General features: G+C 41.8%; 1 protein-coding gene and 1 pseudogene across 1 annotated transcript in view; both read right to left on the minus strand.

Moving 5' to 3' along the window:
• THSD4 (thrombospondin type 1 domain containing 4) overlaps positions 1-21,547 on the minus strand; it is a 606,437-nt gene that overhangs the window by 65,152 nt on the left and 519,738 nt on the right. The window lies entirely within an intron of this gene.
• Positions 16,133-16,665, minus strand: LOC139005379 (large ribosomal subunit protein eL21-like; annotated as a pseudogene).

Below are 21,547 nucleotides of genomic sequence, written 5' to 3' on the forward strand. Positions count from 1 at the left end.
GGATGGAGCCCGCAACCAGGCATAAGCCCTGACCCAGAATCAAATCATATCCTCCTGGTTCATGGATTGAGGCTCAACCACTGAGCCACATCAGCTGGGTGAGTATTTTTTTTTTCCTTAATTACAAAAATTGATGCCAAAAAAGAAGAAGCTTGAAGCATAAACTAATCCAATGAAAAAAATGCAAGATTATAAGGAAAATTCCAAACAACCAATCCAATAGTGTTGTTGTTAGGAGTTCCAAGGTGTCAGCAGCAATTCAGTGGACTGGTAATGGCAGAAGCAGTTATTCTAAAAAAACATAGTATGTATTTAGATGTTAATTTAACATAAGGGTTTCATTGTAGAGACACAAATGAAGCCAAACCATGGTAACAGTCCAGTTTGATAACCACTGCTCTAGAGGTTAGGCTAACTTGAGACATGGACAACTCCAAGAATCAGAGATCTGATATTCCCTAGGCAAAATTTAAGATTCCTTGCTGCTATATTTAATCTTACAAATTCTGCTTTCAAATTTTATGATAAGGTATGTGCTGTAGACATCTCTGAAACTTATCCGCTTCAGGTATTAACCCACCCTGAAATTCACTCCATGCCTGCTACAGTAATCAAGACAGTGTGGTATTGGCAAAAGAGTGAACACAGATGAACAGAACAGAACAGAATACAGCCTAGAAATAGATCTGCACAAATATGGCCAACTGATTTTTAATGAAGTTGCAAAGGCAATTCAATGAAGAAAGGGTAGTCTTTTAAACCAATGCTGCTTTAACAATTGGACATCAATATGCAAAAATTGAATTTCAACCTATACTTCCCACCTTATACAAAAACTAAATGAAAATGGATCATAGAACTATATGTCAATGTAAAACTTTTAGAAAAAACATGGGATACAATTCTTGTAACCTTGTGTTAGGTGAAGATTTCTTAGATATTACACCTAAAGCTAGATCCATGGAAAAAACACACTGATGAACTAGACTTCATCAAAATTAAAAAGTTTTGTTCTGTGAAAGACTCTGTATTATATCCAGAAGATGTAAACAACTCTTGAAATTCAACAGTAAGAAAACAAAAATCCATTTAGAAATTAGGGGAAAGATTTGAACAGACACCTCACCAAAGAAAGATACAGATTGCATATAAGCACATTGATTTTCTCTATTGCTTTCCTATTTTCAATTTCACTGACTTCTGCTCTTACTTTTATTTTCTTCCTTCTGCTTGCTTTGGGCTTAATTTGCCCTTCTTTTCCAAAATTCTCAATGTTGCAGATTAAATTATTGACTTGAGATTGTCTTTTCTAGTACAAGCATCTAATGATATTAAGTTCATCTAAGCACTGCATTAGCTACATCCCAGAAAAATTTTGACATGTTCTATTTTCACTTTTATTCAGTTCAAAATATTTTCTAAATTCACGTGAGACTTGTGGTGTTTCCATGTGTTGTTTAACTTCAAATAGTTGGGAAATTCCCAGATCTGTTTCTGTTAGTGATTTCTAGTTAAATTCCATCATGGTGATTCGGGTTGTTTTATTGAGCAGGATGCAAGGGTGATTCCTTTCCTGGGTTCTTGTCCAGACGGATTGGAAGAATGAAGCCATGGACAAAAGGTTGTAGGTGAGAATTACAGAAACTTTATTGCAAGCAGATTCCTAATTCTAAGTTTCTACTCTGTCTCTCCTGGCTAAGGAGGGACAGAAGGGTCCTCTAAAAAGGGCAGCTGGTGTTTTCTTTGTCTGAGGCATTATAAAAGGCTATAGCTCTTTGTCTGCACATGACCCTTTCTAGTTGGACTCTTCCCCAACTTAGGACCCCTGTGCTTTCCTCATTGGTCACTCTGCTAAGGCCAAAGCCCATGTGGTGCCCCTCTTTGGTCGATTTGCATATTAACCTTTTATTATATAGGATAATTACATTAAATTTGTTAAGGTCTGTATTATGGCTGAGAATATGGCTTATGTTGGTGACTATTTCATGTGCACTTGGAAAGAATGTGTATTTCTGCTGCTGTGGGTGGAATGTGAGCTCGGTCAAATTGTGTACCTGCTCTATTAATTTCTTGAGAGAAATACTAAAGCCTCCAAGTATAATTGTGAATTTGTCTATTTCTCCTTTCAGTGCTACTAGTTTTTGCTTTATGTGTTTTGGGGCTTTTGTTTAGGTACATATGTATTTATGACAGCTATGTTTTCTTGGTTAATTTACCCTTTATTATCATGTAATTTTTCTCTTTATCCCTGATAATTTTTTCTTGATCTTAAGTCTACTTTGTATAATATTAGTATAGCCACCCCTGTTTTCTTTGATTAGTATATCCATGGTATAGCTTTTTTATCCTTTTACTTTTAATCTACTTATATCATTACATGCAGAGTGGGTTTCTTGTAGATAGCATATTGGGTCTTTTCTCAAAAATTCAACCATACAATATCTACCTTTATTTGGCATTTGAGATCATCTACATAATTTAACATAATTGCTGACTAGATTTATATCTACCATTTTATCAGTCCTCTGTCTCTCCTGTTGCATGTTCCTCTGTTCTCCATTTCCTTCCTTCTTTTGGATTTGAATCATTTTTGGTATTCCATATAATTTATCTATTGGCTTTTGGTCATATTTCTTATACTGTTTTTAGTTGTTGCTTAAGAATTACAATATACAAACCTCATTTGTCACAGTTTACTGAGAGTTAATGTTTACCAGTTCAAGTCAAATGTAGAAGTCTTAAAAACATATAGATCTTCTTATCAGCTCCTATTTATATTTGCCATATGTATGACATCTACATACACTGGAATTCTATCAATGTTACAATTTTTGCTTTCAGTGATAATGAATATTTTATATAACTTAAGAGGATATGACCTTAGTTTACTTTTTTTAACCTCATAATAATCCCATGAAATAGGTAGCTAGTATAATGAATTCCATTTTGGAGAGGAGGAAACTGGTAAGTTAGGCATTCACACAACTGACTAATAGCAGAACCAGGACCCAGCCTATTTTTCTTCACTTCCTATTCCTTTCCCTTCTCCTAGGCTGCCATATGTAAGTTACGGCATTGGTGAACAAACTAGAGTCTGTGTGGCACAGAAGGCGCCATATAATCATAAAAGATACCGGAAAGGAGAACTCCTGGATTTAAGGCTTGCTCTGCACACTGTAGGACACAAAGAAAGAGCTTGATTCAGGTTGAACCTCAACATGTGAATGCAAAGCCTGGGAACTTCAGCAAATAATATTTTAGCGTTCTTCTCTTTGGAAATGCCATGGTGAGCTGGAGGAGGTGGCTCTTTTATCCCATGTGTGGCACCAAATAATAAGCAGAAATAGACCTGGGTCTAGTTTCCAAGGCACTGGATCCACCACAGACTGGCCAATGCTATTCATGTTCCCAGCTAACAAATAGTGTAGGTCCAGCCATTGTCATTTATGTTGGCTCTCCTCCATTTGGGATTTGCTACTTCTATTAATCAAATTAATCAAGATTCCATCTATGTTTGGCTGAATACAAAATTAATTTCTGTGGCATTCCCTTCCCTTAAATTGGTGGTTTTAAAAAACTGTGTTCCCTGGAGTCCTTGAGATTATCATTAAGTTCCCAGATTTCCATGAAGTGTCCTCAGGGGCCATCATGAGAAGAGTGGGTGGGGATGGGGAAGGGAAAGTAGAATCTACCTCCCTCTTACTTCCTTTATTTTATTTGAACAAATAGTTCCTTGGAACTATTAAAGAAATGTGAACACCTCTACCTCAGAGCATTGACTTAACCTCTTAGAAAGGGCAGGCACTTGAGGTTAATCTCCTTTAGTCTAACCACCCATGGGAGGTTTGGGTTCATCATCACCAAGTAACACCCAGTCTGGATCTGAGCTGCTTCAGTGGCAGGGATTCTCTTCACCCCTACAGCTCACTCCTCCTTTGCTCAGTTCAGATCTCAGTCCTTCTGTAGATCACTGCTTTTCAAAGTTAGCTGTCTATTGTAATCACCTGGAGAGTTTTAAAAATACTGATGCCTGGGCCCCAGCCCCAGAGATTCTGATTTAATTGGTTTGGGTGCATCCTGGACAGTAGAAAATTTAAAAAATTTCTTGATTCTAATTTGCAGCAAAATTTGGGAACCACTGTCTTAGATGAACTGAGATCTGCACCTTTGAAGTGGCCACCCTCCTTTGGAAGACACATATAATGAGACAAATCCATCTTCCACGTAAGAACATTCCCCAAATCCAAAGAGAGTGTTCAGTTTCTTCCCAGAGTTTTCAAGTTCCAGTTAAAACCTGGAGTTCCCTAGATGTCTCCTCCTGCAACATGTTATCGGGCTGGTCTATATTCCTCTTAAAGTGAGGAGTTTCCCGTGGCATGCAATACCAGGACGAATTTGATCTTTCCACAGGAGAGCAGTACAGTGGGGCCTTGACTTACGAGTTTAATTTGTTCCGTGATGGAGCTCGTAACTCAAATTACTCATATGTCATATCAACAGTGAACGAGTGAGACACGTGATGCTGGGCTGATGTTGTGGCGTTCACTGTGACGTTCGCTGCGCCAACTAGCGGTGGGGTATCTGAAGCTGGCTCGTAACCCGAATTTTAGCTCGCAACTCAAAGCAAAAAATCGGCCGAGAGACGGCTCATATCTCGAAAAACTCGTTAGTTGGGACACTCGTAAGTCAAGGCCCCACTGTACTAGGGTGTCCCTCCTCCTCTGCACTTTGCCTTCAACCTGCAGTTTTCTGAGTGGCCCCAGCACATGGCTGATTTGATAAAGAGCCTTTCCCCCATCCTGCATCTGGGTACGGATTACTGGGTAAGGCCCATGACAATCAGAAAGCCAGATCAGCACAGCCTTACACTTAGCCTTTTACAGTTCCCCAAGTAAATCCACGCCCTTCTTCCCCGTCCCCCAGGTGTCCTTACTCCAATCCTAATATTCAGGAGAGAAAGCTAGTTTTAAAACAAAACAAAACAAAAAGAGATGTTTTCAAAACTCCGAGTTTAGTAAGAGCCAACCTGGGGTGTAGTGAAAGGCAACAGCAGTCACGTTTAGCGATCTTTACACGAGGCCACACCCTCCCACGTGGCCGCACAGCACTGGGCGGGCCAGGGCCTGCGTCTGCGCAGAAACCTCGGGCTGCGGCTGCTGCGGCCCCTGGCGCTGCTGCGGGCCCCCCACGCTGGCCGAACAGTGTGCGCTGCGCGACCACAGGACAGGGCCTCAGCTGCAGCGCTGAGAAAGCAAGGCTTCGGGCAGTGTCAGGTGCCCCTCACTCTGCGTGCGACAGAACTTACGTGGTAACTTAAAAACCTCCTTCGAGGAAGGCCCCATGTGCATGGCTGAACCTGAACCAAAACCAAAACCAAAAAACAGGTCAGAAATGGTGACCATTTTGGTAAAAATTCATCATCCGTCTCAGCATCGATCCCTTCTTGCATTTTCATGTAATGCCTTTTTCTTTGGGTTCCCGACTTGCCTTTGCCCCAGGACTAAAACAGATCTTTTCTAGCAGCTGATACCTTAACTCCGTACCCTTGTAGCTGCCAGCTCAGTTGGGACTCCAGACTTGGGTCTTCCGGCTGCCTGTTTAGGACTTCCTCATTTCAAACTCCCATGGCTGACCCTACTGTGGGTCTTAATTTTACCTATCGTCTCAGAGACTTATTACCTGTCTCACAGACTGGAGACCCCTGGACGGGGCAGTGGGGGTGGTCTGTCCTAGGTGCAGGCTATAAGGCGGTACACTGTCTGTAGAGAACTTTAAAATGATAATAAAAGTGTTGCATTTATTATCACCATGATAAAATGCTGCGACTGTCCTTCCTCCCCACCTCGTATGCCACTGTAACAGTTAGACATCCATCCCAACCCTGCTACAGCCTGGGTTCTGTGTCTGCCCTGTCTGTTGGGTAGGGCAGACATCACAATGAACCAGGCTCAGCGGGACTTCCACAAAACTCCCTGCACAGTTCAGGTGGAAGGGAACTCAGTTAACTCTCTTGGAAACAATATACCCCTAGATGACAGTGCAGCTTCTATTGCAGAACTTGAAAACCAGAGACAACTGGATTAAAAAATCTCTAAGATTGTCATCTTACAGGGCACGCTGCTTGTTCCTGAGCCCTGGCAAGTATTGCACTGGAAAGAGAGCAAGGAATTGTTTTTATTTGAAAGGCATTTGTTTGAGAAAACCATGCTTTCTCCAAGCAAAATGTTAGCATGCCTGGTTAGAAGTTAATTACAGTATTCATTGCTTAAAGCCAGCCTGGAATTTTGGCTTGAATTCTTATGAGTCCATTATTCAGGGGGGAAATTACCTACTCAACCCAAGGCTAAAGGTTGATCTGATAACTGCCTACTTCAAAAGAGCCCTAGATAAGAACTATATCCCAGAGGGTGTAAAAAACAAAACTGTGGTTTTAATTTTTTTGTGTAAAAATTTTTACTTACTGATTGATTTGAGAGAGAGGAAGAGAGAGAGAGAGAGAGAAACACACACACACACACACAGAAACAATGTTGTTCCACTTACTTATGCATTCTTTGGTGGATTCTTGTATGTGCCCTGACCAGAGATCGAACTTGCAACTTGGGATATTGGGATGACGCTCTAACCAACTGAGCTACCGGCCAGGGCTAATACTATAGTTTTAGATCTAGGAATGTTATCGGACCTACAGGAATGTTTGTTACTGAGATTGGAGCTAAATGGGGATATGACTTGAAAAGATCAAGTGGTTAGTTGCCTTGACTCCCAAATTAATAATGTCCTTGCTCTTTGATATCTTCAATATTCACCAATTGGTTTAATTAAAATATTTGGAAGTTGAAGTCCAGTGCAAGTAAAGAAATCATGCCTTTGCTATGTGGCTTAATGGACATTAGCTTTACCTAAAATTCTAACCTGTCTCCCCCTAGCAACCATTATGCTGTGGGTCATCTTCCTTCAGCCCCTTCCTTGGGGCTGGGTACCAGTGACTGACCTGTTTGGGCCTCTAGGCATCATTATTGTTTTCCTGCTGTTCCTCCCTTGGTGCGTATTTGACATTGAACTTTGGGTTTTCCCCAAGGTTGAATGTAGTGAGCACCTGGGAAGGCACATGGGCATTTCTTTAATTATTGTCAGCTGAAGCCAGTGGCGTTGGCAAAGCCAGGTCCTGGAAACACATTTTGCCAAAAGGCAGGAGTGTTGTCAGCTTGACCTTTAGCCCAGGTGCCAGGGGGTGGGTTTTGTTATTTAAATCCAACCAAGCACCAGGAATGAATATGACTCGGGCCCACTCAAGAATGCAAATAATCTTTTGTCTTGACTTTTAGTAAAACTTCCTGTTTTTTTGCTGTATAAAATAAATACGCTCTATTGGCTCGGGGTCACTATCTCTGTCCCTGTCCCGATCTGAGGACAGTGGTCCCAACCGGTCCCAGCTTTTCTCTTCCATCTCTGTGTCTATCTCGTTCTTTCATTTTCTCAATCCCCAGTTGCCCCTACTCAAGAAGCAGACCGCTCTCTAGCGGCGCTGGACTCGAAGAAGAGAGACATATTTACAGTTGAAGCCTCAGCCCTTTGGTTTTCTTCTTCCTGTGTGACTCACTGCAGCGCTTACTCCACGTATGACTCTCCAGCCTGGCCCTGCCACCTCAGCTCAGAGATTTCAATTCCAATTGTCAATAGGCCATGTCCTCAACCTTAATCCTCCTGCTTCCTTCAGGATCACTCTTCATCAAGCATTCCTTCTCTCTTCCATCTCTTATCTCCCCATCTCCCTGCCAGCTCCTCCCATTTTCCAATAAACATATTTAAATCTATCCTAGCTTTAAAACAAAAACAGAACCACATCTTGTCTCAGCCCTGGCACCTTTTAATCTCTCTCTTCCTCTTCACTGTCAAACTTTCTGATAACATTTGCTCTGGCTGCTTTGCACCTGTGAAAGTCAGGAATCATGTTCTAGTTGCTAGATCCAGCTGCCTCTTAAGCGTCATGCTTGTGCCATGTTAACCCTTTTTGCTGGGACATAGAATGACCCCTGTGAAATCTTTCTCATCCCCCCCCCCACCCCCCCCCAGGATATTGCATCCCCAACACCTGCCGACCTCCACCTGTCCTGGGTCCCCTCTGCCTCCTCCTTTCCATAGGGAGTTGTGGCTACTGTCTGCTGAGCTTCTATTTCCCCTCCATCCCATCTCTTGGATAGCTTCAACTCTCTGCCCTGAAGAGATGACACTCAATTTATATCTTTGGTCTTGACACCTTCCTGAACTCCAGGAATGGCCTGCTAGAACTTTGCCCTGTACATTTCATAAATGCCTTAGAACATGTCCCAAACCAAACACATCATTTTCTCTCCCAGCCCTACGTCTTCCTGTTCCTGGCCCAGGTGTCTTCCCTGCCACTGGGCTGGAAACCTTTGTTTTTCCCTGGCTCTTCCTTCACCTGTGGCATCTGATCAATTACAAATCCTGTTTCAAAGCTAACTGCAACTCTCATTCCACCTGAATGAGGTCAGAACTTACACCCCTCCAGCCAGCTGCATACACTGCATTCGGAGGCAGCCCTGCCTGGGACACTGTGAGAACAGAAGCTGCAGTAGGTAAAGGCTCAGTCTCCAGACTTGCCCCTTCCCAGCCTGGGCCTCAGTTTCCTCACATGCAAAATGAAGGGTTAGAGTTAGACAATCTCTGAGGCTTTGTGATTCTCTGGATGCAATTCCTCACCATGCCTGCATGGCCACTTACTTTTCCTTCAAGATTCATGGTTAGTTGCTGCTTTCTTCTAAAACTTCCTCCGACTCCCTCCCTGCCCCACCCCAAGTAGAAGTAATACCCCCCCCCCCCCCCCCCCTGGATTCCTATAACTCTGTATATATCTCTTTTAGGGAATTTTCACTAAAAGATTACTTCTTATCTCCCTCATTAGATGAACTGACCACATATTCTTGGGGGAAGAGCCCACGTTTATTTTTTCTTTTTTATATCCTCCTTGTGGATAGTAGGCAACTCTGAAATACTCACTGAGTGAATGAATGAATGAATGAATGAATGCGGAATCCTTTTCCTGGATGAAAAACCGACAATAGCTTCTAATTTCCTCCTGGCAGCTGTCCTGAGGTTGGGGCTGGGTTAGCTTGGCTGCCCTGAGTGCTGGGACAGGGAGTGGACCAGCCTGGCAGCTGCTGGGGCAGTGATCTATGAGGAGCTCTCAAACATCTTTCAGACGGCAATACCTCGCAAGAAATGCAAAGATAGGAAATTTTATTTCCCTCAACTCCTCTTAGGGACTTCTGTGTATGTCCGAAGACCTCCCCAGATGAGCTGCTCGCGGTTCAAGGAGAACCCGTTCCACCACACTGCAGTGCTTCATTAACAACAGAGACCAACCAAATGCCCCCTAAGGAAAGCGGGTTTGGTTTCCCCCAACCCCGCTTTGGGGTTTAGTTTTGCTAATTAGGGTATGCAAATTGAAGTGCTGCTACCATTGGTCTCCCTTTCCTCACACAGGGCACAGCTTCTTCTCAAAACCAACACTGATTAAGCATTTGAAGGACCCACAGTTTGAGGGGCCCCTGGCTGTTGGCGAGCCATGGATGCTCATCCTTCCCAGCAGACCCTTCATTCCAGTCCTACCAGCTCATTGGCTGACCTTAGTGGTTTAGGATTATCTTCAACCCTTGGCTCCTGCTTTTTCCTTTCCAAATTCTACCTGTTCTTCAAGGCTTGGCCCATGTCCCATCTCTTCTGTGTCTCCCCTGCCTGCGATTACTCTAGACATCACTGCTTTCTTTCTGTTTTTAACTTCTCCAGGCCAAGCTCTTCAAATCAGAGTCCACGAGGATGGCATCACTCTCCACTTCCCATGTGGAGACCTAGGCTGCCACGTGCACAGCTAACAGGTGTCAGGCTCTGGATTCAGAGCTGGTTTGGGCCCCGGGCTCCTGCCACGTGTCCCGCATCCAACCCCACCCTACCCTGTCCCATCACATATGCCACTGTGGCCTGTGGGTCTCTAGGTTGAGTGCCTGGATCCTGGTGGTTGCTGGATAAATGTGTAATAATAAATACTTAGCTCTCAATTATATAATTTAGTAAAACTGTATGCACTGTCTTTACCTTGTCACTTAGCAATTTTCACTCTAAGAAAAAAAAACCTGTGGTTTCTTAGTGGGAAATTATTTTAAATTATGTTAAAAAACTTTGTACAGTTTTTCATTAAATATTAACTAATATTTGCCAAGATCCTTGCCCCTCACCAGAGAGGAGGACAGAAGTCAGACCTGACAAGTGTGAGAATTATGAGAATCAACCTGTAATCTTTTCTGTCAAAGAAGGAAGCTCCTTAGCTTAAGAGCAGCCATTTTCAGAGATGGCCGCCACTCTAACTCCCATGACTTGCAATTCCCCAAGAGGCCACCATTCTAAATATCTGTTTCCTAAATGTCAACTCCTCCCTGTCCTTTGAATTAACCAATTGTATAAGAATGTGAACCTGAGCCTTAACCAATCCGGGTGAAGGGCAGACTGCGTCAGGGATAAAATCCGAGGGACTTCCCGCTCTGTGTGTGTGTTTACCAGACTCTTTGTCGTTTGCACGCCCTCTGCAGAAGTAAAGATATTGCCTTGCTGTCTGACTCCTGAGTATCCTTTGTATTCTACCAGGACCCCTAACTCTGGGGCTCGCCTTCTTTCTAACACAAGGAAGAAATGAAGGCTCCTACTAGTAGAGCTTCTCTGTCTACCACCAGAGGAGCCTTGGGCCTGCAGCTGAGTCCACGCCTGGACTTGCCCTCACTCCAGACCCTCCCATGGCCGAGGACCCACTGCTCTTGTGCCATCTGTCTGCACTGCAGGCCCAGGTGAGCTGTCTCTGTGGGAAAACCTGCAAGAGGTCAACTGGTGGGGCTGGCTTTAGGCATCTTCCAGAGCACCAAGCCCCCGGGATCCTGTCCTTGGTACTTAAGACCTAGGTCAAATCTATCCCTTCTCTTTGTCACCTGACTCAGGTTACAAACACTCACAGGTTTCCCCCATCTGACTCAGGCCACTACCCAGGAATGACTGAGTAAAGCATTCAGATGACAATGGACAGCTGAACAAACATAATAAATTAATAGAAATATGTTCAATCTCCCTTGTAATCCACACAAATTACAATAATAGAGCTGTACCATTTTTTACTTAAAAATACCCTAAATGATAATATACATTCCATGGACCAATGAGGGGATAATCACATAAGAGCAGGGCCAGAGTGGGTGTCAGATTTGCACCTCTATTCACCTAACAAACTCTTTGAGCACCTACTATGTGCACTGTGTTATTCTGGGCTCTAAGGACACAAGAGACACATGGAGTCTGCCTTCTTTGAGGGAAACGGGTTGCTGGAAGGGACAATGATGGGAAGATCTTTCAGAGGAGGTGCCTGAGTGTGGGGAAGGAGCCAGTCTTGTGAAGAGCAGGGACGCACAGCCGAGAAAGAGGGAATAGCCTGTGTGCAAAAGTCCCAAGGTCAGAAGGACAGAATTTGAAGGAATGACAGAAGGTCTGGCTGATGACATCTATAATAATAAAAGTGTAATATGCTAATTAGACCAGACAGCTGAATGACCTTCTGGACAAAGCTGTGGTAGTGGGAGCTGAGGCAGAGGCGGTTAGGGACAATTAGGCAGGAAGGCAAAGGTGGTTAGGGGTGATCTGTCAGGCAGGTGAGCGGTTAGGGGTGATCAGGCAGGCAGAAGCAGTTAGGGGCGATCAGGCAGGCAGAGGTGGTTAGGGGTGATCAGGCAGGCAGGCAGAATGGTTAGGGGTAATCAGGCAGGCAGACAGAGGGGTTAAGGGGTGATCAGGCAGGCAGGCAGGCAGAGTGGTTAGGGGCGATCAGGCAGGCAGGCAGGCAGGCAAGTAGTTAGGAGCCAGTGGTCCCGGATTGCAAGAGGGTGCAGGCCAGGCTGAGGAGACTCCCCTCAACCCCCATGCACAAATTTTGTGCTCCGGGCCTCTAGTTTGTTCTATAAAGAGAAGTGACTATGGTTACCCTTCTGGGGGTGTAGGTGAGCAGCTGACAGCAATAATATTCTCAAATGGTGGCAAAGGGTCAGGAGTTTGCTTTCATAAGAATCAAGAAACGAGGCTGAGCCCCAAATTCAAGGGTCTTAAATGTAACACAATATATTAACGCTCCTTCCTTGGGCCTCTGACTCCTCACACATAAAACGTTAAGATTGAACTGAAAGATCTCCAAGGTCTCTTTAAGTGAAAAATTCTCTTAAAAGATTAAATTTAATTAAAATAATGAATTCAAAATGATGGAATGAATTAACTAAGAGTTTAACTATGACAATGAACTCCCAGACTTGGTGGTAGCCTCCTCCTGCTTTTCCCTGGTCCTGTTACAACACTGCAGCTGTGGTCACTGTGGTGTGTGTGAGGGGCCTGGACGAGGCGGCAGGGAAGATCCTGATGGGAAAACCTGACCAGCGAGGAAAGCCCCAGAGCACTTTGCAGACAGCCCAGGCTTTGAAGTCTGTCAGTTGGGAATACCTCAGATGAGGAGGGTGGAAGGGGGCGAATGATCTGAAGACACTTTTCAGATTTGATTTATAGGCTGGACAGTAGTGTTGCCTCTGCCCGTTTTATTTGCCATGTTTTTCATCAGGATAATTTAAGTTTTTTACAACACAGAGGTTAACTCATTAAAAACATCGTGTCCTAAAGGCAAGTGGAAATTCTCTCTTCTCCCTCTACATAGCCCCAATCTCACTTCACTTCATGAGGGTAACCACTTTTACCAATTTGGTGCCTATCCTTCCAGACCGTGTTTTTTTTTGTTCATCCTCACATGAGGATATTTTTTCCATGGATTTTTAGAGAGAGTGGAAGCAACTGGTTGCTTCCCACATGCACCCCGACTCGGCCGGGGAAGGAACCTACCAGGGCTTCTTCCGGACCGTTTAGTGCATGTTCCCACACAGACGCATATAAAGTGATATATACAGTGGGACCTTGGTTCTTAAACTTACTTCGTCCTGGAAGGCTGTTCAAGAAGCTATTTGTACAAAAATCAAATAATTTTTCCCCATTACAAATAATGTAAATTGAATTAATTTGTTCCAGACCCCCAAATGATTCCCTGTTTTAACCTTTCTTATATACAGTATATAGTAATGTATAACATACTGTTTACTCTATAAACACTTTAAAAACAAAATGAACATGGAATGTAGATGAAAATGTTAACAAAAAGGAAATGAAATATACAGTAAAAAGTGAAAATTTACAAATACATTAGAACTTATCTTTAATGTTGAGAACTACTGATGACTGACTATGGAGAGGAGGGATGGAGGGATGGAGGGATGGAGGGATGGAGGGATGGAGGGATGGAGGGATGGAGAGGTGTTATTGTTTGGAATGGGAGTCCCCTTCTATAAAAGCATCAGGTAGCTGTTCTGGGCTTCTTTCTCCCTTTCTCTCTTTGTCTCCACTAGAACTTGCTTCAGGCTCACTGGGCCTCTGTCTCACTAAAAACCTATCCAATGATGTGTTTGTGTTTTTGCTGCGTTTTGACACTTGCCTGAGTGAAACACTGCATTGTCATTATTATGGCAGGGTTTGCTACTTCTTTGTCAGGGTGATATTTCTCAATAAAACTTTGCATTTCTCCCCATTTGCGAAGCACTTCCTTGATTAGTGAAGTAGGAATACTCCCTTCCCTTCCCCTCCTCTGAAGAGACTCCTCAGCTGCCGCCTGTTGCTGCTCCCTCTGAAGGTCCTGGAGCTCCTCGGTGGTCAGCTCAGTGCTGTGGTCCTCCACCAACTCCTCCACATCGTCATCATCCACCTCCACGCCGTGGACTCGCCCAGAGACACAATGCCCTCCACAACAGACACAGGCTCATCCTCAAAGCCCTCAAAGTCTCTTTCAGCAACAAACTCAGGCCACAGTGTCTCCCAGGCTGATTGCACATTCCCCGCCCCCCATGGTTTGTCTATCAGCCTCATGCAAGTGGGGATATTAAAATGTTCCTTCCCAAACTCCCCGAGGGTTAAATTAGCTTCAGAGGTCACCTCAAAACACTTCTGAAACAGTGCCTTTGTGCAGAGCCTCTGAAAATTAGAAATGACCTGCTGGCCCAGGGGCTGGATGAGAGGAGTTGTTAGGTGGCAAGAACCTAACAGTGATGACACTACTCCACTGCCAACTCGGCCTGCAAGCCTGGAAGCAGGAAGGGGCATTGTCCATTACAAGAAGTGCCCTGAGTGGCAACTGTTTATCCCAGAGTTATTTCTTCACACTTGGGGAAAACACTTTATGAATCCATTCAATAAAAAATTGCCTGGTCACCCAAGCTTTGCTATTAGCCCTCCACATCACATTCACCTTGTTTTTCATGACATTCTTTTTCTTGAAAACTCATGAGTTTTCAGAATAGTAGACAAGTAGAGGCTTCAATTTAAAGTCCCCACTCGCCTCCCCACACAGCAATAACATCAGCCTGTCCTTCATTGGCTTGTGTCCTAGCAATGACTTCTGCTCCAGTGTGATGTAGGTCTCTTTGCCATTTCCTTTCAGAAGAGGCCTGTTTCATCACAATTGAACACTTGTTGGGAACAAATCCTTCGGCCTCTACATATTCTTGAAATTCTGTCATGAAATTACCAGCAGCTACTTTATTAGAACTGGCAGTCTCACTACACTATGAATGCCACTTCTTTTCTTAAATTTGTTGAATCACTCCCTAATAGCCTTAAACGAATCACTGTCAACACACATTCCAGGTGTCTTCCAGGAGGTCAATATGTAGCAACTTTGCTGTTTCACAAATCATTGCCTCCAAAATTCTATCACCGGGTAACTGCTTTTCATTTATCCAAATCAACAACAGTTTTTCTACCTCTTCAATTGCCTGTGATCATTGTTTTGTGAGCACTTTCACACTCATAGCAACATCAGCATTCTTGATGGCCTCTTAATGTTTTAAAATTGTGCTAATCATTGATTTCACCATGCCATACTCAGTAGCCAGATCGGACACGTGAACATCTCTATCATACTTTGCAATTATTTCTTTTTTAAACTCTACCATTGTTCTCACAACTGCCCTTTTCATGTTGCTATCACTAACCTTCATAGGACCCATGCTGACTTACTGTACATATCCTATATAATAAAAGGGTGATATGCAAATTGACCCTAACAGCAGAACGTCCAGAATGACCGCTCAGTCACTATGAGGCACGCTGACCACCTCTTGGTCCCTTTCCCCAGTCAGCAGGCTCTGATCACCCAATGGTGAACAGGGAACTGGGGTGGGTGGCGGTGGGGGTTGGGGCCAGAGAGCTGGCGGAATGGCCGAACTCTCAGTCCCTCTCCCTGGCTGGCAGGCTCTGATCGCCTGATGGCGAACAGGGAACTGGGGTGGGTGGTAGGGGGGGTGGGGAGAGGGGGTGGCTGAGGGCAGCCAGGGAAGATGGCCCTGATCGCAGACCAGGCCTAGGGACCATACCCATACATAAATTTCATGCACTGGGCCTTTAGTTAATAATAATAATCAGCAACAAAAACAAAAAAGCATGAAAATATTCAAAGCATACTTTCCTGAGATGTTATCAACTAGTGGTTTAGTGGTAAACTGACTCATACTGGCACATTCCCTCCTTTGTCACCTGAGAGTCATGTGACTGATCATACAGGTATCAGCATGAAAGGGTTGTTGGGTCAAGAATGAAATTTTGTTTGACAACTGAGACATTTTTCCATGAACAACTTGGTTGTAAAATTGTTCAAGATGGGAGACGTTCAAGAACTGAGGTTTGACTATAATTTCATATGGTGTATTTTAAAAAATATATATTTTTATTGATTTCAGAAAGGAAAGGAAAGGGAGAGAGACATAGAAACATCAACGATGAGAGACAATCTGCCTTCTGCACATCCCCCACTGGGGATCGAGCCCACAACCCGGGCATGTGCCCTTGACCGGAATCAAACCCAGCAGGACTCCTCAGTCCGAAGGCCAACACTCTATCCACTCAGCCAAACCAGCTAGGGCTCATAAGGTGCATTTTTTTTTTTTCAGCACAGAAGTCTTTTTTATTCCCCCCCCCCCCCTCCCCCCCCCGTCCCTTATCATGCCATGAATTCATAGGGAATGGGTTCCAGCAGCTCAGGCTCCTTTCCATTGGTTCTCACAAAGTGTGCTTCTCTGGGTGGAGCAGGCTGACGCTTCAGTTGAACCCAGGTACCTTTCTCTTTGGCTTCCTTCTTTTTCTGATCATTTTCCTTCACACGTTTCAGGAAGCTATCTCGGCTCTTAGATGCTTAATATGCTCAATACGTACATTAATTCTCTTGGCAAGAATCTTGCCCTTAACTTGCTTGTTCACAGCAGTGCCCACTGCATGCTGGGTGACATTGTAGACTCCTCCAGTTTTGCCATGGTAACATTTGTGGGGCATTCCTTTTTGAACAGTGCCCATTCCCTTGATGTCCACAATATCACCTGTCTTGTAGATTCGCATGTATGTGGCCAAAGGAACAACTCCATGTTTTCTAAAAGGCCTAGAGAACATATAGCAGGTGCCTCTCCTCTTTCCCTTTGTGTTAGTCATTTTGGCGAATTAGTCTGTGGGACCACGGTCGCCGGGAGCCACGCGCAGGGCCTACCTCATAAGGTGCATTTTTAATACAAAAATGGGACCCTACTATGACTTTTAAAAAAAAAGCCCAGAATCCCTTCAAAGATGTTCATTTCATGTCATTACATGTATAGAAACTCCATTACTTTTAATGGCGAGTGTTTCACAGGATGGGAAATATAACATTTAATCCCTTTCCTATTGTGGGGTGGTTAGATTGCATTTAATGTCTTTCAGCTTATAAAACCAATTGCAAGAAACATTCTTGCACAGGTATTTGTGCTCTTAAAGGAGTATTTTCATAGGGTAAACAACTGGAAGTAGAATTGCTAAGTCAAGGGTTTGAATTTGGTGGTATATTATATACTTAACACTTGATGAGAGCGGCCCACTATTTTTGCCTCCTCTCCCACACTATATATATTTTTTTAACCAACATTTAAATTTTGGCAATCTGCTAGGCAGAAAATACATTGCCACAATTTGAACTTTCCAGATTATTAATGGGGTTAAATATCCTTTTACATATTTTTTAGATCATTGGTGTGTCCTTCTGTCCAGGAATTATTTGCCTATATCATTTGCCTGTTTTATATTGGATTGTTTTATTGTTTCTTAGTGAATTGTAGGAGCTTTTTCAAATATTAAGGAAATTAGTCATTAGTCCTTTGTCTTTATATGTTAAAAATATTATCATTTAGTCTATCACTTGTCTTAAGCAGAGTCTTTAGACATAGAGGAGGTTCTAATTGTTATTAAATCAGATTTGTACATCTTATTAATGCTTCCAGAGGCCAAGGATTTAGAGTCTTGTTAGAAAGTCTCTCCTCCCCATAGAATTTAAAAATATTTTTCTCAGGTACTTTTATAGATTTTATTTTCCTATACTGTTTTCTGGTATATTCATTCTTTTTATATTAATTTCTATAGTGGCATAAATTTGGTCTTATATTTCCTATAGTGATAACTAATTACCTCCCATCCAAGCACTGACCATGCCAGACCCTTCTTAGCCTCCAAGGTCAGACAAGATTGGGTAAGTTCAGGGTGGTATGGCTGTAGATTTCTGATTATTGAATTGTACAATATTTCCTCAATTACTTAAAATGCCTTTTAGCATATACTCTGTGTTATATGTACAGTCTATTTCTAGGCTATATCATCTTATTGCAATTTCTTTGGTAAATGTTTTCACTTCAACTTTATTCAAAACCTGTGATTAATTTTATACATTTGCTCTTGCTTTTCCAGACAAACTTTTGAAACAGTTAGATGATTTTTATTAAAATTCGATTGGAATGTTGATAATTTTTTAAAAAATAAAAATGATGAATTAATTTGGGGGAAGTTAATAGATCTTTAATATGGAATCTTAGACAAAAACATGGTATATATTTTCAATTTATTTAAATTTCCTTATATATTCTTCAATAAAGTTTCATATGGTTTTGCTTTTCTGAAGCATTTATTGCTTCATTTATTCCTAAGTATTTTAAGTTTTTGTTGTTATAGTAAATGGCATATTTTATTACATGGTTTACAAGGTTATTCTTTAGATATAGGAAAACTAGTGCTTTTTGCATACTTAAACTGGAATGAATATATAATTAGGTCTAATGAATAAGTGAAATTATGTTGATAAAAAGTTGTTGGTAAAAAGTCATATCATACGTAAATAAAGTTTTATCTTTCCCCCTCAATATTTGTTCCTTGTTTATTTTTCTTTTTTCTGTTTTTTAAAAATTTATCTTTATTGTTAAAGTATTACAGATGTCCCCCTTTTATCCCCATTAACCCCATCCAACCCTCTCCTGCACTACCCTCCAGGCTTTCATTGCACTATTGTCTATGTTCATGGGTTATGCATATATGCATATAAGTTCTTTGGTTAATCTCTTTCCACCCAACCACCCCCCCTTTCCTCTGAGATTAGTCAGTCTGTTCCATGTTTTTATGTCTCTGGATCTGTTTTGTTCATCAGTTTATTTTGTTCATTAGATTCCACATATGAATGAGGTCATGTGAGACCTGCTTTTCTCTAATTAATTGGCTTATTTCACTTAGCATAATACTCTTCAGGTCCCTCCCTGCTGTTTCAAAGGGTAAGATACATTTTTTTTTTTTTTTTTTTTTACAGCTGCATAGTATTCCATGGTGTAAATGTACCACAGCTTTTTTTATCCACTCATCTACTGCCGGGTATGTGGGCTGCTTCCAGATCTTAGCTATTGTAAATTGCAATGCTTGAACTAGGGGTTCATATATTCTTTCTTATTGGTGTTTTGGGTTTCTTAGGATATATTCCTAGAAGTGGGATCACTGGGTCAACTTTCACATTTAATATTTTTAGGAAACTCCATACTGTTTTCCACAGTGGCTGCATTCTACCAGCGGTGTACTAGGGATTCCTTTTCTCTACATCCTCTCCAGCACTTGTCATTTGTTGATTTATTGATGGTATCCATTCTGACAGGTGTGAGGTGATACTTATTAATATTTTAATTTGCATCTCTCTGATGCTTAGTGACTTTGAGCATTTTTCCATATGTCTCTTGGCCATCTGTATGCCCATTTTGGAGAAATGTCTGTTTAGGTCCTTTGCCCATTTTTTAATTGGATTAGTTGTCTTCCTTTTAAAAAAAGAAATGTTTTGCCAAAACCGGTTTGGCTCAGTGGATAGAGCGTCGGCCTGCGGACTGAAAGGTCCCAGGTTCGATTCCGGTCAAGGGCATGTACCTGGGTTGCGGGCACATCCCCAGTGGGAGATGTGCAGGAGGCAGCTGATTGATGTTTCTAACTCTCTCTATCTCTCTCCCTTCCTCTCTGTAAAGAATCAATAAAATATATTTTTTTAAAAAAGAAATGTTTTAATTGATTTCAGAGAGAGGAAGGGAGAAGGAGAGAGAGATAGAAACATCAATGATGAGAGAGAATCATCGATCACCTGCCTCCTGCATGCCCCCAACTTGGGGATCGAGCCCTCAACCCAGGCCTGTGCCCAATCATGATCTCCTGGAATCCAATCATGACCTCCTGGTTCATAGGTTGATGCTCAACCACTGAGCATTTGTTTTCCTTTCGTTAAGTTGTATGAGTTCTTTATATATTTTGGAAATTAATCCCTTATCAGATATATCATTGGCAAATATGTTCTCCCATACAGTGGGCTTCCTTTTCATTTTGTTGATGGTTTATTTTGCTGTGCAGAAGCTTTCTATTTTGATGTAGTCCCATTTGTTTATTCTCTCCGTGGTTTCCCTTGCCATAGGTCAGTGACGGTGAACCTTTTGAGCTTGGCGTGTCAGCATTTTGAAAAACACTAACTTAACTCTGGTGCCGTGACACATATAGAATTTTTTTGATATTTGCAACCATAGTAAAACAAAGATTTATATTTTTGATATTTATTTTATATATTTAAATGCCATTTAACAAAGAAAAATCAACCAAAAAAATGAGTTCGCGTGTTACCTCTGACACGCGTGTCATAGGTTCGCCATCACTGCCCTAGGAGATGTATTGGCAAACATATTGCTACAAGAGATTTTGGTGCCCATGGTTTCTTCTAGGATTTTAATGGTTTCACAACTTACATGTAAGTCTTTTATCCATTTTAAGTTTATTATTGTGCATAGTATAATTTGGTTGTCATTTTTTTGCATGTACCTGTTTGATTTTCCCAACACCATTTATTCAAGAGACTGTCTTTACTCCATTATATGCTCTTGCCTCCTTTGTCAAATATTAATTGAGTGTAATGGCTTGGGTTGATTTATGGGGTCACTGTTCTGTTCCATTGGTCTATATGCCTGTTCTTGTGCCAGTACCAGGATGTTTTGATTACAGTGGCTTTACAATATAACTTGATATTTGGTATTATTATCCCTCCAACTTCTTTCTCAAGATTGCTGAGGCTATTCGGGATCTTTTTTGGTTCCATATAAATTTTGGGAGTATTTGTTCTAGATCTGCAGAATATGCCTTTGGTATTTTAAAACGGTTTACATGGAATCTATAGATTGCTTTGGATAATATGGACATTTTAATGCTGTTAATTCTTCCAATCCATGAACATGGTATATTCTTCCATGTGTTTACATTTCCCTCTATCTCGTTTTTCAGTGTTCTGTAGTTTTCTGAGTACAGGTCTTTTACCTCCTTGGTGAAGCTTATTCCTAAGTATCTTGATTTTTTGTTGCAATGATAAGTAGGATTGTTTTTTTAGTTTCTCTTTCTGAGAGTTCATTATTGGTATATAAAAATGCCATCAATTTCTGGATTTAATCTTGTATCCTGCTACATTGCCAAATTAATTTATTAAATTTACTAATTTTTTGGTGAAGTCTTTGGGGTTTTCTTATGTACAATATCATGTCATCTGAGAATAATGACAATTTTACTTCCTCCTTTCTAATTTGAATGCCTTTTATCTTTTCTTCTTGTCTGATCACTGTGGCTAGGACTTCCAGTACTATGTTGAGAATTACTTACCCCCACCATCCCCTACCTTTCCTCTGAGGTTTGACGGTCTAATCAATGTTTCTGTCTCTGGATCTGTTTTTGTTCATCAGTTTATGTTGTTCATTATATTCCATAAATGAGTGAGATCATGTGATATTTATCTTTCTCTGACTGGCTTATTTCATTTAGCATAATGCTCTCCAGTTCCATCCATGCTTTTGCAAATGGTAAGAATTCCTTCTCTTTCACTGCAGCATAATATTCCATTGTGTAGATGTACCACAGTATTTTCTTCCTCTCAGATTTGTTGGAACAGTTTGAGGAGGATAGGTGTTAATTCTTCTTTGTATGTTTGGTAAAACTTCCTGTGAAGCCATCCAGAGCAGGGTTTTTGTTTGCCTTTTTTATTTTTATTACTGCTTCCATTTCATCAGTTATTATCAAC

This window comes from Myotis yumanensis, unplaced genomic scaffold, assembly GCF_028538775.1.
Source record: "Myotis yumanensis isolate MYYU_CA2020_CCGP unplaced genomic scaffold, mMyoYum1.0.hap1 SCAF_1, whole genome shotgun sequence".
NCBI lineage: Eukaryota > Metazoa > Chordata > Mammalia > Chiroptera > Vespertilionidae > Myotis > Myotis yumanensis.